The sequence below is a fragment of the Eublepharis macularius genome, chromosome 5 (assembly GCF_028583425.1).
Source record: "Eublepharis macularius isolate TG4126 chromosome 5, MPM_Emac_v1.0, whole genome shotgun sequence".
NCBI lineage: Eukaryota > Metazoa > Chordata > Lepidosauria > Squamata > Eublepharidae > Eublepharis > Eublepharis macularius.
In genome coordinates this window covers 151,615,838-151,633,851 of record NC_072794.1, presented here as the reverse complement: position 1 = coordinate 151,633,851, position 18,014 = coordinate 151,615,838, and the positions used below count along the sequence as shown (strand labels likewise).

General features: G+C 40.3%; 1 protein-coding gene across 1 annotated transcript in view; it reads left to right on the top strand.

The window, feature by feature from the left end:
- Nucleotides 1-6,171: 6,171 nt before the first annotated feature.
- ZNF217 (zinc finger protein 217) overlaps nt 6,172-18,014 on the top strand; it is a 36,210-nt gene continuing 24,367 nt past the window's right edge. The window contains exon 1 of the mRNA XM_054981762.1: nt 6,172-6,262. The gene's annotated coding sequence lies outside the window, so the exon portion shown is untranslated. The remainder of the gene's footprint in view (nt 6,263-18,014) is intronic.

The following is an 18,014-nucleotide window of genomic DNA, read 5'->3' as shown; positions in this document are numbered from 1 at the left end:
AAGTTAGGAAAAGCCACCCTTCAACACATTCTCCCATCCCATTCATGGTCTGGTTTGAGCCTCAGTGGACACGTCAGGAACTGCACTCAGTGCTTGCATACAAAAGTGCAAAGGTCACAGTTCTTCATACAGAAACTCATAAACCTGTTTTTAGGCACAGTCCAAAGTGGTGGTTCTTACCTTTAAAGACCTAAATGGCTTGGAGCCTGGACACCTGAAGGGCCACCTCCTGCTCCCATATTGTTCAGCCCAGAAATTGCTATCTTTCTCACAAGCCCTGCTCTCTATGCCCTGGCTGCTGGCAGCCAAAGGCAGGGCCTTTTCAGTAATGGTACCTCACGTGCTGGATGCCTTTCCCTTGAGGCTCACATGGCAACTTCGTTGCTTCTTCTAGATGCCAGGCAAAAGCCCAGGTTTTTTAATGAAGGGATTAATTTTTTAAAACTATTTTAGCCTGGAAATTATTTGGTCTGTTTTTATGATCTATGTTTTTATACCAAGCTGGGCTTTTTTAATGTTGGGTTTTAATTATTATCTTTTAATGTTTTATATGATTTTTATTTTGTAAGCCACCTTGGGCAGTTTCCTGGAGAAGCAGCATAAAAATGTTCTAAATAAATGAATAAATCTCATACATATAAAAGAATGCTGGCAAAGTTGGTAATATTGCAAAGGAAGAGAACTCTCAGTGGAAATACAGAGAGATGAAAGGGAGGCAGTGGGCTACATACAGAGAGCTGGCTCACATTCCCAGTGAATTATGGGGAAGAAAATAAACTGACTCACCACACTCATGGAAAATCCAAGTGTATCATTTTACCTTCTTTTGCACAGATGAATGGCTGGCATTTACTCTAAAAGGGAAAAAAAAGATTAAGTGTTGCATTTCAGGTCAAAATATGCTCAACCACTCACAGTGGCCCAGAGGCAATATGTCCATGTGCAGAGTGCACAAAAATGTTCTGCAACACCATCACCCCTGCCCAAGTCTCTGCTACATGCATCCTACTGCAAACCACCAACCTATCATAGTGACAGGAATGTCACCAGTCTAAGCTAAACTATGGTTGGCAGGGAAGGGTGAAGTGAATCCCATCCTGGGATATTAGGAACGTGGTGCAGAGTTCGTTTTTATGCTGCTAAATCTGGCTTTTATTATTATTCAATGTACTGTTTTATTCATGTGTTTTTATCTTTCTGTTGTAATCCACCCTGAGCCCATTCGTGGGGAGGGCGGACTATAAATTTAATAAATATTAATAATAAGTGTACTTAACATTTATGTAGCACTTCTTGAGTGCTCTGAGCACTTCATATGCATTGTTTCAAGAATTGGTGGAAAGTCTGTCAGATGTGGGAAGCATATGCTGAGAGAAAGAACTTTCATAGCCACCACACCAACCGTATCTCTCCATTAAGAGATCTTTGACCAACTACTGGATTTTATATTTTCAGTCTTGAGCCTCTCACCCTTTCTTCTTTCCAGAAGGCCCAAGGTGAAACCTGATACCAGCTTCACCCAAAACCTTTGTGTATTCAAACCTACATGGTATTCTGCATAAAGCACAGAGAAGAGGCCTTAAGATCAGGGCTTGTAATGATCTCCCCCCAAAATAACACATTGTTTTGTCTTATTTTGGACGGTCTGAACAAAAGGTATTTCATTGCTTTTGTTTTGAAATTTTAGCTTGGACTAATGTGGCTACCTGCAACTCCAGTTCTTTCTGCAAAAGAGCCCCAATGCAGCCTTGTTGGAGCCACGCCCCTGTACCCTCTCTCTGCAGCCTAATTCACTTGGACATATTCCTAAATTGTTCAGCAAGTAGATTCTTTGGTTGGACACGACTTACAAAACATTCTTTTACATTCAGATTGTCAGACTGGCACCCAGTTCATAGGCACGTTCTTTGGAAGTAATTTTCTCCACAATTTAAGTACATGATGGCAACAGAACCATGTCTTTAAATGCAGGCCTCTCCCACTGAAATGTAAGGCAGGAAGAGTGCACTCCAAAGCAGAACAGTGAAACAGATGCTGATATCCCTCCGCACATACACACACACTGTTCTTACCTCCACAATCTCTCCCTCTAGGCATGGCCGTACCAGCAAGGTTCCAATACCAAAGATGAGCCTGGCTAGCAAGCACCTGGGGAGGAACTGTTGGGGAAAAGAGCAGGAGGAGGAGCTCAACACACACAAACCTCTTCCCTATAAAGCACAACTTGTACCTTGCTTTATATGTGAATGGAGAAGACCCATTTTTATAGTTCTTTCACTTCGTCCCCAACATGATGAAAAAGCATTAGTTTTTCTAAGTACATGGTTGTATTATTTATTGGAATCCTGAATTCTAGTCACAAAGAGCAGCAGGTGATGATTATAATAGCTCGAATACCACAATAAAAATGCAACTCTTCAGACATGGATGGTGGCTATCTGTTCAGCTCTCCTTAAACTCTATGAGTCCAGGGTAGCAGAACAACAACAACAAAAGTTCGGATTATTTCAGATTTGCAAAGGGATGTAGAGGTTTGTGCATATATCTACCTGATTCAGGACAAAGGGAGGCAGCTAAAAGAAAATGTAATTAAGTGTTTGCTGCTTCACTGTTTAAGAGACTTAAAATGTGCACACACACACACACACACACTGTGAAACTTGCACTCACAGAGTTCTCTCAAAATGCACTTGGCAGTACAAAGAAACAACTCAAGTGTTGTTAATAGTCCCTATTCCAAAGCAACATTAAGAGCTATTATTTTGATTCCCAGAGATGCTGAGCCCCTTTCCCATCCTTTGGAGATACAGTGGCACAGACATTGTGCAACTCACATCTAATGGCAGGCAATATACAGTGTGACTCTTCAGCTATCTGCTTTGTTTCAACACCCACATTATGAGTCGGAAATTAATTACAAACTTGCAATGTTATAATCTCAGCGGCTCTCACTAATACCCATTATTTCCTTTGTCCACTCATTCTCTTTTATTCTCCATTGCCTTTTACAAATACTTTTTTTACCTTTTAAAGTATCTCCCTATCTTTGGTAGCCCCTCTATTCTTCAGTGCCTGTTGGTCCCTTTTGTGAAACCTCTTAATCCAGCCTCCTTAACTTTCTCTATCCCCAATTATACCCAAACTCCAATATTACTCTTCCACCTCCATGTAGTATCTAGAACCAATTTTCAATACCATCTCCGCATATGCACGTCTTCCCTCACCAAAGTGCATACATGTATGTAGCCCAATAGCCTTTTTGTTTGTTATTACTGTTAAATTTGCATTGGGCAGGTGTGATTGATAATAGCAGAAAAGGAGTTTTCTTTCCCACACACACTGTTTCCCCCCTTCAAATAATTTCTGACATTCCATTAAAAACAGTAAAAAAACAGAATGTATAACAAAAATCTTGCTTGATCAGACAAAAGGTCCACCTTGCCCAGTATCCCATTTTCCATAATATTTATTTAATACATTTTTTCTGACCCTGACTTCAAGTTGCTTAGAGTCGTATACATCAGTCTCTCCTCCTCAATCCTGAGAAAGGTTGGCTGGCTTAAAATGGCCCAGTACAGATATGAACCTGGGTTCCCAAATCTTAGTCTAACTCCCTAACCATTACACTACACTGTTCTCACAGTGTTCAAGCACACTCTTCTGGGAAGTCCATTAGAAAGACAAGAATATCTCTCCCTTCATATTGCCCCCAGAAACTACTATGTGGTGACATACTGCCACTGACTATGGAGGATCTATTTGGCTATTATGATTAATAATGGATTAGTCTATATATTCTTTGTGGATTTGTCCACATTTTAAAAATATTGATATATACAAGGGCCAAGATCATGAGATAGGTTGACCTAACGTGAATTGTCACAACTCACAACCATGGTTTTTGGCAAACCACTACCAGGCAGCCTCACACCCTCTGTTACAACTCGGAGACAATAATGGTGGCCTTCCATACAGGATTGTTGTAAAGACGACTGAGATAATGTATTTGAAGCATTTGGGGCACTCAAAAAGCACTTAACAAATGCTAAATGGAGCCAGGGTTGTGGCTAGTGTTGTACTTGCTTTGGGGAGGCATAAATTCAAATCCCATGCTCAAAAAACGACTTCAAGCTTAATCATCCCCTCATTCCACATAAACTGGGAAGATAGAACAAAACAGTATCATATATCTCGCTATCAGCTTCAAAGTGAGGGGAGAGAGAGAGGTGGGACAGAAATAACCCCACTCAAATAACTATAAAACCACCATCCAGTTTTCTCACTTCACCCTTCTTTATTACACTTCTCCTACTCAAAACTAATCCCCCCCCATCTTTTCTCTGAAAAGTATAACAGGAGGAAGAGGGAACAAGAACTAATTCAGTGCTCTGAGTGGGGCACTAATCTGTCTAGAAGAGCGATACATATATGCAGTTATTTATGATGATTATAATTTATGATTATTAAAAATATTTACATCCCGCCTTTTGTGGCTCAAGGCGGCTTACAAACCACAATAGAAAACACCCTGCTTAAAACGTACAAACTAACCCTCCCATGCTACCTCTCAAGAGGTCTACACACCCGTTGAAAAAGCCCTAGCAAATAAAAATGGCTTTGCAACACCTCTTGAAAGTTTTTAGAGACTAGAGTTCATTATAGGGCCGTCAAAAAAAAAAGTTCGCCTCATAACAATCTCTCCCCCTCCATTTTATGGCCTTTGCCCAGTCAGGGCAGCCGCCCTCCAGCTCCCCTCACCATTTTATCCCTCCCGACAGAACTCCTCTTTTCCCGGGCATGGCCTTTGCACACCCACCCCATCATCCACCCTCCTTTTTTAAAACACACACAATCTCTCTCCAAGCCATGCCGGCCTCGGCTTCTGGTTCCCGCCTCTTGGCTGCCGCTCGGGCGCCGTGAGGCGGAGGAGGAGCCCCGCTGGGCAGGGAAGGAGGGACCGAGGGGGGCACGGCAGGGCAGGCCCGGCGGGAAAAGCCAAGGGACGGGGGAAAGCGTCCGACTTCCATGGCGGGCCCTGACCGAGGCCGGCCTGGGTGAAATGCTCGCTTCACCCCCACCCCCCTCACAAACGCCGGCATAGCGGCTGAAGTGAGGGGGGGCGGGTTTCTCCCTAGTTAGGATGAGCCACCTCTATACACTTTAGATAGCTATTTATAACCCTCCAGTATAGGAAATGTAGTTTGAGTGGAGAGGAATTAGACAGGGGAGGGACTCCATGAGATCTTCAGGTGATGCTTCATTTTTGGAAAGGGGTTTATTATCTCTTCAGGGGTGGAGGGCGATCCCTCTGCCTGGGGTTTCCCGCCCCCCTCCTGAGGGGGAAAACATCATCCCGTTCTAAAACAAAGGGGAAAGGAGGAGTGTTATTTCATTTTGAGACGGTTCGGGCTATTATTGAGGGAGTTATAACCCCATTTATTATTATTATTTTATTTTTAAAGGGCGTGCCAAGGAGGCTGTGCGGAAGTGTGGGAGGGGGGAATGAGTGTCCCTCGAGGGGGGCATAATCTCGCTTTAAAGTATCCGAAGTCGGCAGGGCATCCACGCCCCCCCCCCGAAATTGTTGAATTTATATTCCCATTTATTATTTTTAATTTTTAAAGGGTGTGTCAAGGAGGCTGAAAAAGTGTGTGTGTGTGGGGGGGGGGTGTCCATCGGGTGGGCATAACCTCGTTTTAAAGTCTGTAAAGTGAGGAGGGCATCCCTCTCGCCCCCCCCTCCGAAATTGTTTGTGGTGGAGGAGTGTGTACATGTTTTGAGGCAGAAATGGCTTTCACTTAACTACCTTCAAAATGGATGGACAGGTGTGTACCCAGAAAGGTACAGACTTTTAATTCTTTTTTTCTTCCCCACTGAAATTTGCCCTGTGGCTCTGCCCTCCCAATGGCATCCCGGGTGTCTTCTTTCTCTGCGCCTCTCGATAGAAAATGCCCTCCCTTTTCTTTCCCTCCTAAATCCTTTTCTCTTCTCCCCCCACCCCCCATGTTGCGAGGAGGAGAGAAGCGAAAGGATCAGGTGTGTGTGGCAGTCGCACACGCAACCAGCCTCAAAAAAAAAAAAAAGCCCTCCCCATCGCCCTCCTCCTCCTCCTCTTTCTTCCTCCTCCCCCTCCCTCAAGAATCCCTCCTCCCTCTTTTCTTCTCTTCTTTCTCATTCAAACGCTGCAACTCCTGTTGTGTCAGTTTTATCTTTCTTCCTCCAACCCCACCGCCAGGCAATGGCAGAGGAGGATCAACAGCAGGTAATCAGGAAAACATTTCCCAAAATGTTATTTATTTCACAAGGTCTAGGCTAGGTTTCTTATCATTCTCCTCCCCCCCCCCCCAAAGAAGGGAGCGGAGGAAGATTGATGAGGAAGAGGTGAACCTTTCGCTTCTGTTTCCTCTAAACTTCTTGCTGTGTATGTGATTTTTTTTTGGTCTCTTCTTTGCTAGCTGTAAGCAGCCCCCCTGCCCATGTGCCGTCTCCTATCCCCACCATCTAAGTGGATGTTGTTTGAAACTTCCAATATAATTTAGGTATTTATTTTCAATACTTTAATATGAAGATGGGGGCGGGCAGGGGGAGAAAGACAAGAATTTCTTTGTGAGTCAGATGTTCCTAGAAGAAAGGTTTGTAATGTGTTTGCCCCCTCTTCCCCCCCCCACCGGGAGGGGGTCGAATTTGCTAATGAAAAGTTCATTGATCCGTTTTTGTCAGTTTCATTTTGAATGCGGGATTTAATCTGCCCCTGAGCGTTTGTTGTTATGTGTTTCTTGGGGAAGGTTGTGTTTGCCTGTGTGTATGTTAATTTTTAATAAAGCTAACAGAGGCTTTTAAAAATATAAGGTGCTCCTTAAAAATAAACAGCCTACTTGGCTCTTAAGACAACAATAGCCCTTTGCTAGGAGAGGATAATAAAATTCATAAAAGCATTTGGCTATGTGATTTCACTTCCGTATGGTGATACCTTGCCTATATATGGGGAGACATTAATTCTTGACTAATCAGCTTCTCTTGGGGTGTGTTGGGTTTTGTTTATTTGAGCTGCAGAAATTCTGTCGCCCAAACCCAGGCTTTCCTATATTCAGTCCCTTGAGCACCCCCCCCCCTCCACGTTCCCTGTAAAACCTCTTGTTAGAATCTGAAATGAGGTGTGATAGTTTTGAAGCATTGGCTAGCAAAAATCTCTAAGCTAGGTTTCTTGGGATAGTCAGGAAAGATTTCGAAACAACTTTAGCTTTGTTGTTTAGAAGGCTACATTAAAGCACACACAAACATCCACTTTTTTTTAAAAAAAAAGTGTCCTTTCCAAATTGACCTTGAAAGCTTTAAATATGTTCAGCAGTTCTGCTGGGGGCAGGGGGGAAGCAGAAGAATCTAATACAGAGTGAAAAAGCAGAAATAGGAACTTAAGTTCATAGATGAAGTGAAATCTTTACAGAAGAATGTGAAAAGGGAAGTTTCTATATGTGAAGGAACAGAAGGAAATAATGTACTTTTCAAATGCAGAGGGTGGGGGGAAGTAGGAGAGTGGTATCATTCTTCACAACGTATTAGGCCTTGGAAAGCCTCTCTGATATAATCAGGAAGGCAGAGAAATAAAACGCCTAACTACAAATTGAATAGCTGGCATTGACTCGCTGACCACTTGCTTACATGCTGTTGGCTGGTGGGGGTTGGTTTTGTGTCTGCAAAGGTATCTGAACACAGTGCTTCTAACAATGGCTTGCAAATGTTTTCTTGCCATGTTTTATTACACTTCAGCCTTCTATAGATTTGGGCCCTGGAATTCTTTTGCTTGTTTGTTTATTTAAAAATGTGATGAGTGTACTGGTGATTAGATGTTTTCTTGGACAACATAAGAAGACTTGGATGAAATAAGTAGGTTAAACTGCTTTCTTTGGAGATGGGGGAGGGAAAGTGGGTGGAGTTTGGTGCTCTCTTCCTCCCCCCCCCCACTAGTTTTATGTGAATTGATGAGTCAGTATTTAAGATCTGCAGTAGGAATGCTAGCTTGTAATGGGCCATCAGGTACTTGTTTTTAAGGCTTCTGCTCCCAAGCATTTTTAAAATGTGTATATTTCATGTTGCAAATCTCTGGAGAAAAGATTCCCTTGGTTTCTTAAAGCGATATGGCTCCTGAGGCTCTATTTCAAGTTACTTACGAGTGTGCATAACAAACAGCTGTAGTCGAAAAGATATTACAATAGACTTTTGATTGGTCTGACCTATCTGGATATACTCTGTTCTGCTAGCCTTATGGTTGTTTTTTTCTCCCATTTTCATTGTATGTTTGTGTACATACACACAGACAGAGACAGGTTTAAGGAAAAGGGAGAATAGTGTTAGCTTTTTAGAATATTTAATGTGTGCATATAGCTATTCAAGAACAGTAGATCTGATTTTTTTTTGTATAAGGTTGATTCAATTATGTCTTCATCGCTTTGGAGCTGGTTGAATGACTTGACATGAGATTAGGTGCAACAAAAGAAAAGGCAGGGGAACAACAGCTGCCTTCCAATTCTGAGGCACTATTGCTCTTAGCAGGAAGGCATTTTATCTTTTAGTGCTGTGTTGTCAGGTTTAAATGTTAAATATTTATATTCCTGTGAAAGGTTGTTAAGAGTACATTTGTGTAAGAAAAAAGGGTATTTAGTCTATTAAAAATGCAGTTGCATACAGTTCTATCTTTACTACAGACTTTTAAAGAGCTGATGTTAATATATCAAATCATCCTAACTTTTAATTTTCCTCGTTTTGTTTTTGGGTTTTTTTTGGCTGAAAAGAGCCACCACGCGTTTGTACTTGCTCAGTTGCTGTGTGGTAAGAACTTTTTAAGGTGTGGCTTTAATGGCAGCTGATGATTCTTGCTGAGAAAGAAGTCTTATTTTAGGTATGTGTCTTGCTGAACTTTTTGTGTGAAGCAAAATTACAATATCAAATGTTCCTGTTCAACAAAGAGCTGACTTTAGAGAGACCAGTGAGATCTTTTTCCAAAAGATCACAGCTGAGTACTTCTCATAAAACCTGTTTAACATGCATATTTTAAAGTCTCTCTCTCTTTTTTTTTTGTACAGGTTCAATAAGAATAAGAATAACATTCTCATGACCTATATATATCAGGGCTGTTTGTGTCTCCCCTCTTTTAAACTACAGCTTGTTTCTTAGAATGGTGAAACATTTTGAGTGGATGGGGAGCCATTTCCTGGATTTGTTTTAATTAAGCACCAGTATTTATAAACTTGTAGTTCCCACAAAGTGTAATTACAAAGCAAGCCTAATATTTATAGAGGCTTTAATAGAATGGCTACTGACTTTCAACATGAATTGCAAAAGATTCTAGATGGAGAGCTATGGATGGCTTGGAATATCTTCTTTGTTTTGGTGGGGAACGGAAAGGCATGGGGGTGGGGGATGTGGTTGGAAAGAGGAAGGTATTCTACATTCCCCATTTACCCTATTCTTTCTGATTCTTTATCTAACACTCTGCCTCCTAAACATTGACCTAACTCAAAACTTTAGATCCTTCTGTATAACCACCATGGTCCAAAATCTATTTGTCTTGTATATTTGTGAGATCAAAAGCACATCCCTGGTCCTAATCATAGTACTTGCAAGCAACTCTCGCTCATAGTGGGGCATACTTCCAAGTAGTGTGTTCAGGATCAAGATGCAATTTATTGATGGTTGTCCAGAAAAAGGGTGGGGGGAGAGAGAATGCGAGCTGAAGAGAATTGCAGTTCTTGTTTGGCTTTCAATATGGTGATATCTGTGTAAAACTGGTTCCTAGTAATTAAGGAACTTTATAGGTTATAAATATGGCCCACACTCTTTTTAATATCTATTTAAAACAATTTCCCCCTCCCAACTCACATTTCTGGTAAGTGTGAAACAACAACAAAATGCTTTGGCAGGAAAAAGCTTCTCCCTGCCCTTTACCTATAGTTAAAAGCGCTAAAGTTTCCCTATCTTTAGGCAAATCTGAAAGAGAAGATTGACCTTTGAGTTTACTTGCTTTCCATAGATATTCTGGATGATTAAATAACTAAGGATATTGGACTGTTATTTACTTATTTATCTCATGTCACCCTTTCCAGTTCACCCTTCTGTTTAAATGTAGAAAATCAGCAAAAATTTCTGCCACAGCAGGGCTGCCATTACTAGGCTTACAAGCCCTCCTTTATTCTCAGACTCTTGATTAGAACATCAGGAGTCCAATACAATTGGGGTTTTTTTTCACCTCTCTGTACTTCACATAATTACATCTGCTATGCTTTTGGCATAATAGATACATTTACTCATAATGAGCACTGTTAGCATATTTAATGACACTCAAATCTTGTACGAAGCTCCAGCAAACAAAAATTAGAACTGAAATAATACCAAAAAATAGAAGTAATAGGATCTCTTTTTTAAAGATGCTCTTTGGAGTTTTTTTCCCTTGATCCAATCAGCACATGAAGTGTTTTATGTAAATGTCTATCTGTACTTTGAGAACCTTAGAACTGGGGCAGGTAATCTGTTCAGGTAGTGCCTGACAATCTTAAACTGAGGTTTACTTGCACATCACTAGTGAGCTGATAGTGCTTCTCCTGTTTTGGTTCCTGTTTCCCTGTCTGGCTGCATGTGGTTGTTTTTCAGGTCTGTTTTGTAGCTAATCAGCAAGCTGAATTCTTAGTTTTCACTTGGTAGGGGGAGTTTGGTTCACAATGCAGTTAAAGAACATTTTGCTCTAAGCAAGGAATACTCTGATCTGCTCAAGGACTGGAAGAAATCCAACAGTAAAAATTTCTTGTTTTTCAACTCTTGTGAACTATTCACATCAACCATATCAGCAGCTTTCGTTTAGCATCCTCAGATGACACAGCAAAAGACGCCAGTGGATAGCAGTTTGCGGTCTTGGATTAATTTCCAATACTGACTTCAGATTTTTTACATGTACTCTTGGTGATGTTTCCTAAAAAACAGAATAACATTTGGCAACTTAGGAAATGTGGCAAATCCCTACTTGCCAGATGAATCTTATACCCAGCTTCAGTGTGATCAAAAAGCCCCAGTATTGCCAACAGTAAGTATTCATAATAATAAACAGCGTTTAGAAATCATATAGTTTACAATTCAATATATAGGGCAATGGCTAGAGTTCAGAAACATTGCCTTGATACATCTAACCTTTTCCCATAATGGTAGCTTAATTAATAAAAAAAATGAATTAGCTTGGGAAAATATGTAGTTCTAAAGGGAAGTGAATATTCTTACCATAAATTTAACCTGCACATACAGAAATGTGTAATCTGGAGAAGGGCAGCCAATGACTTCTTTTGTGTTTGCTCCCCAACCCTAGAAACAAGGGAGAAGATACAATCAAGTTCTCACCAATTCTTAAATTATGTAAATAATTAAGAATGAAAATTGGTATGTTGCTACCTTGCCTTTATTGTGAGTACATTTTGCTTGTAGGTGTCACAAAGTTGATTCTAGAAAAGGAACTTGGAACAAAACCAAACTTGTTGCAACATATTTTTGCATGCAATTTGAATATATTTGGAAAGACATTAGCTCTCTATCACATAGTAAAAGTATTGGTTTTTTAACAGACGCTTGAAATGTTATGTTCTTGGTTGCTTCATCAGCTGTACATTTTTGCTTAGACTCTACTGTTATGCTTTGAAATCAAGCAGCTGGTTAACTTCTAGTGATATAGATGCTTATTACAGTGCTTATTAACAGAATAAAACTGCTAATAAGCACTGTCATAGGCTCACACAGCAAATCTGATTCATCTGGAATATACCATGTCATATTGTAGATAAGCCAGTGTTTTCCTATGACAGATCCTACTAGGGATCTGTATCTTTCTGTTCTCCTATGAGAACAGAAAGTGCTCTCTCTCACACCTTGGGGTTAGCCATCCCAGCCTAACATAACTCTCAAGAACTATATGAGAAGGCCTGCCTATACTGCTCTGAGTTCATGGTGATGGCGTTGGGGACAGGGAAGGATAAAATTAAACACGTATTTGATTGCTTGGTTGATATAAAAGCTTGCTGGCCTTTGTACATGCAGGTATTTTTGAGAGGGTAAAGCACCTCCCACTTCCAGTCTAATGTGTCATCCAGCTGTGGATTCATTATGTAGGCTTGCCAATCATCAGATTCTTATTTAAAGTTACTGTTCTCAAGTAGGCTCAGATTCAGATAAGCAGCATAGAATTCTATAGAGTCAGTCACAGGTTCAGTTATGTGGCATAGAATTCTAGGAGTGAATGTTTTGAACTACAAGTTTGAGTGCCTCCTTAAATAAAAAGACTCCTTGAATGTGGAAAGCCAGCACCATTGTCAAAATACTTGGTTAGAACTTCTACCCGACATGCTAGTTCTCTTGAGCAGAAGGATTTTGATGTGGGAGAACATGGTACATTCCCAGTAAAATTTGAATTTCTATAATGTATCTAGATGCCCTGACCTGGGTAGCCCAGGCAAGCCCAATCTCATCAGATCTCAGGACCTAAGCATGGTCGGCCTTGGTTAGTAATTAGATGAGAAACTCCAACAAAGACCAGAGTTGCAGAGGCAGGCGATGGCAAACCACCTCTCTTAATCTTTTGCCATGTAAACTCCACCAAGGGTCACCATAAGTCAGCTATGACTTGACGGCACTCTCAACCATCACTGTATCTAGATTCACAAAATAGCCTAATGTCTTATGTTAGCAAACCAATTGTTTTCTTGTAGTTGTGTGCAAGTACTCAAGGGGTGCAGGACAGATAACAATATTAGAATGTTAAGACAAACCAACCTATCTCTGTATTGGGGTTCCCCTCCATTATTAGCATATAGTTGCCTTAAATAGTAGAAGCATGAGTGATGAGGTTCATTGCTACAGCAGTATTATGTGCAACATTACAAACAGCGTAAGAAACCAGATGCTACTTACCTGTTGTAGATTTCTTTCAAGTCCTGAACTGTCTTTAGGCCTGGGTTTTACCATCTTAAAAGTTATCCTCTAGAATGGATTAATAGAAATCTTTTTTATACTTAAAGCTAATCTTTCCCCCCGCAGTCATGCAGCCCAAAGTATGGGTTGTTTATAAGAACTTGATGAGAAACAGCATTACTCTTAGTAGTGGGAAGAAGATCATGTATATGAAATATGAGTGAAAATCTTGTTCCTAGATAAGAAAATGGATTTAGCCACTTTTTTCAGAGAAAAAAAAAAGTCTGAAGACCAACACATTTCTAAGTGCTTGTAGATAATACATGAGAACCCAAATGAAGGGAAACTAGAAGAGTATTGCATTACTTGGAGTGTTTTACTGCTCTGAGCATTCACTAGTGTTTTTTAACACTAGTAAGGAGGAGCACCTCCTGAAAACGGAAACATATGGCATCTAGCCTGCAGACTTGCATACCCTTTTCTCTTTCCCCCCACCCTGCCTTCGCATATAAAGCATTACCAAGTGATGACATGCCCTAGGGCTTGCTTACATGGACCATTGTTTCCTTCAGCCTAATGTATTAAAGAAGAATACTCTACCCTGCTGAAGGTAGGTATTTTAAATATAAGCTTTCCTGGTAGAAACTATTTTCTTGTTAAATGCAGGGCTAAGTAGTTTTGCCCCTGGTTCTTTTTAATGTGCACCAAATATTTGGGACCTAATCCATACATCTTGCAAAAGGAAGGCTCATAAAGAGTGAGGGTTGCTTCAGCTGTTTATGTCTGCTTTGGCTCAGACTGTGAACTAATTCGTTCTTATCCTGTGTTTGCTGGAACTTCCAGTGCTATTTAGCACACTTTTAGCACCCCATTCAGACCTGGCTGCAGGTAAAATAGGCTAAAGATCTCTCAGTGTGATTGTGCATTTTATTCTCACATGTGGAACTGGGGCATAAGAAAAGAAGCTTTTTGATATTTTAATGTTAAAATTGAAGTTTCCCTTTAGGTTTTTTGCTCACCATGAGTGTCTTCCCAGTATTCACTGGTAATGACTTCCTGCAAGTGACTGATTTGAAGATAGGACTTAATAGAACTGGAGGGATGCTGCTGCTTCATGTGCCGCGATGGCCAAGTAACAAAAGTTGATTGGAAAAGGGGGGGGGGAGGCATGGATCTAAAGAGTTAATTAAGACGGCTCAAGGGATTGCACATTCCCAGTGAGATTTCTGACTGTATTTTCCGTTGAACCGCAGACACTGCGGCATATCTCAAACTACTTTTGCAGTTACTTTTTAAAAACAGCTGGCCATATTTCCTGGAGACTTTTTTTCCCACTCACACAAATCTAAAACTCCCCAGAACTTGGACAATTTGTTGTGCATTTATATTCCAGAAACTGAATATACCCGGAAGGAGGGGCCTCTGGTCCTATGCGAGTTGTATTAACTTAAAGGGTGGAAGTACTTCATTTAAGACATTTCTAGGATTGGCTAATGGTCAGGAAGCATATTTAGTGTAACATTAAATCAGCAAAATCAAAAAGAGTCCAGTAGCACCTTTAAGACTAACCAATTTTATTATAGCATAAGCTTTCGAGAATCAAGTTCTCTTCATCAGATGCCTGATCTGATGAAGAGAACTTGATTCTCGAAAGCTTATGCTATAATAAAATTGGTTAGTCTTAAAGGTGCTACTGGACTCTTTTTGATTTTGCTACTACAGACTAACACGGCTAACTCCTCTGGATCTATGACTATTAAATCAGCAGAAGACTTCATGTTCTGGAATATTTGATGAGGTACTTGAAGGACCTTTTACCCAACCATTATGATCATCTTGAGAGGGCTTGCTTTGGGCGCCCTTGCCATCTGAGGTTAGACAGGTGACAACCCAAGAATAGGCTTTGCCAGTCATGATGCCCAAAACTTTGGAACTCCCTTCCCATGGAGATTGGTTTGTCCCCGTCTATCGCTGTTGTCCATCAGCAAGTTAAGACTTTTTTTGGTTTGCTTGGCGTTCCCTCATTGATTCTCTGTCCCATTTGTGTGTACGTGTCTGTGTTTTGTTGAATTGTTTTAACTGTTTTTAAAAATTTGTTTTAATGTTTGTGTTTGCTGCCTTGGGGGACCCTGAACTGGATAGAAAGATAGCATTAAAATGTTCAAAATAAGAACAAGATTCAAGTTAAATTATGCATCTGATGAAGTGGGCTGTAGTCCATGGGATCTTGTCCAATGATAAATCTGATAAACAGTATTTCCCTAGGTGTTATTAGCTGGCAGCAATGTTCAAAAGAAAGAGTTTGTAAACAGTAAGGCGAAGGTCAGAAAGCACAAGGAATAAAGGAATAAATGTCTGTGACATTCTTATGTGATGTCCAAATGGGAACAATCCAATCTGTTATCTTTTAATCAGTAATGGTCACTCAATATCTTTCTTAAACTATGCTAATTTCACACCTTTACTGGGACAGCAACTCACAGTTCTGATTTAATCCTGAATCAGATTTGTTGATAAACTGTAGTGTAGTTCAATAACTTCACCCTAGAGCCTCCCTCTGAAGTCTTTAATTAAGTTCAAAGGGAGGCTGTGAAGTGGAAATGCTAAACTAGAATCTGTCAACCAATTTAATTTGAGATTTATTCATATCAATGAGTGTTCCCCGCGCCCTGCCCCACCACCTAACCTAACCTAACCCTAACCCTGCCCCACCACCATGACAGGCATAAAAATAATGTAGCTAGGAAAATTATCCCAATGACTTCTACTGTTTAAGGCTTACTCCATTGTTGTACATTTGCGTATCATATAGAAATGTTGCAACTGCAAGGTACCCTTGTTATCCTTTGGGATTCGGCTCCTCTGTTAACAGACTTTTCCTTTATGCCTGTGTGGACACATGGATGTACCTGCGAGGTAATACGTCATGCCTCTGAAATAGGCACGTGGCCTTGAAAATTTATACCACAATAAATCTGATTTTTTTGTGTTTGTTGCCCTAGATTAACATGACTGCATCTCAGGAATTTGTATGTAGATAACTGGTGGCAATCTGATAAAAAGTAAAATCGAAACTGATCCGAGTTCTTTACACTGAGGTCCAAGACCCAAAGTCTGATGAAGTCTCTCACAAGGAATTGTAAGCAAAAGTAAAACCTTACAAGAGGACTAATGTGGACAACAGTGGTTTTACAAGAATGTTTGTAGTTGCGGGGGGCGGGCGGGTTAGTTTTCAAAATGAGTTCTGGTTTTGAATCCCTCTGAAGCTAAAATTATGCAGCTTTTAAAAATAAGTACATGTGGGGGGAGGTTGTATGCCCAAACTTTTGTATTACTTTATTTTACCTTCTTCTGCACCTGGAACAATATGAATAGCATCATTTCTTCTCAAATGAGTGATGCTAGTTTTTGCACCTCGGTGAGCTGGTTTTTGATATTTCTGAATCAAACCTATAGCGTGCTTTTAAGTATATTAATGCTATATAGAAATTCCAAAAATCAGACAGCATACATTCAGTACTGAAGTAGTAGAATGCAATATATTATGTGACATGTTTGAAAACAAAATGTGCTAGCTTAACATCTAAATTTCCAGTTAATTCATTAAGTTGAATTTGGAGGGTTTTTTAAAAAAAGAAAGTTTTTTTTTTCTTTTAAAGAAAAGAAAAAAGAAAGTGCCCAGTATTAAACAAATATGAAAACTGAACTGTTGTATCAAGATTTGGAACTTATATTTCCAATAAGAAACCCAGTCTTATTAAATGGTGCTAATTTTGAATGAACTGTGTGATGGCATTGCACTGTAGCAGTTTACAATTGTTAATTGTTCTTGGAGTTTTCTGTTAGTAAGGAAGGGCCTTTTAAAACTGTTAAGTGCTGCTGACCTAATGATTTTTTCCCAGCTGACTTTCTTGGCTGCACAGCTGAATTTCTAATGATGTCTGAATCCAAAACAGATAAAGGCTGTCTTCACCTGTTCCTTTAACTAATGAGGTTTCTGAGTCTACAGAAGTTTCTCAGAAGCTGTAATAGCTGCAGCCTACTCACCAGGACAACCATGTCCTTTTCATGCTGAGGGGAACAGGGAAGTCTCTTCCCAGCTGTTTTTCACTCTGAAGTCAGCTGTTGTTGCTTGCAGTTGGAAAGGGGAAGAGCTTGGAAAGCCACAGAAAGAACAAGGAAGGAATATAGCCTGGGAGCTACGTCCTTAATTCCTCTTTTGCATGAAGAAGTGCGTCCAGAATCGATTAACAGTGTTGGCACTCTCCTTGATCAGAACGCCTAGCAAGGTGAGAGCTCACAGGGGGTTCTCTGGCTGCTCACTGCTATCCTTTCAGAATTGGCAGCCGCTACAGAATCTTCAAGGCTTCTCTCAAAAAGCAAATGTATGAACTTACGTTAAATCAATATAACTCAAAATTGGGCCAACATGTGAAGTGCTTACTGCTTCATTACACTAGGACTTTCTGACAAGACTGTTTTATAATGCAGAATAAAGTAGCGTTGGAAGATGCCCCTTAGGCAGGCGAGTTTTAGGCTGCGAGATGCCAGATCCAAATAGGAGAGGAGTGCCTTGTCAAAACTTTGCCATGCTCTGGAAGTGCAGTCTGTTTTGTAGAGCAAGTTTGAAACTGGAATGTTCTGGAATAAGGGCCGTCTGTTACATCCTAGGATGAGTGTCATCCCTTTAAAATAAATGACACGCTATAATTCTCAGAGAGAATGCAAAGTACAATCATATCTAAACTTATTTCCTTTGCAGTAGTTCTTTTTAAGTTAAATTATCTCAGCCAGACTGTTCCCTAAAACATATTTTTTGCTTATGTCATCATATCCAAAGTTAGAGAATCTTTTTCATATATGTAACATACAATTAAGGAGGAAAAATAGCAACTGTATTTTAAAGAAAACAAATGTTGGATGGAACTATAATCTGAATTATCTTGCTGACTCTTCAGTCCCCTTCTTTCCACCCTCTCCTTTTGCCTCTCAAATAGCAATATTAGGTTGTGCCAAGAATTTTCAAAGCCTTACTGCTATATAGAAATAGAGGTGAAAGAAAGTCACCATGTCCG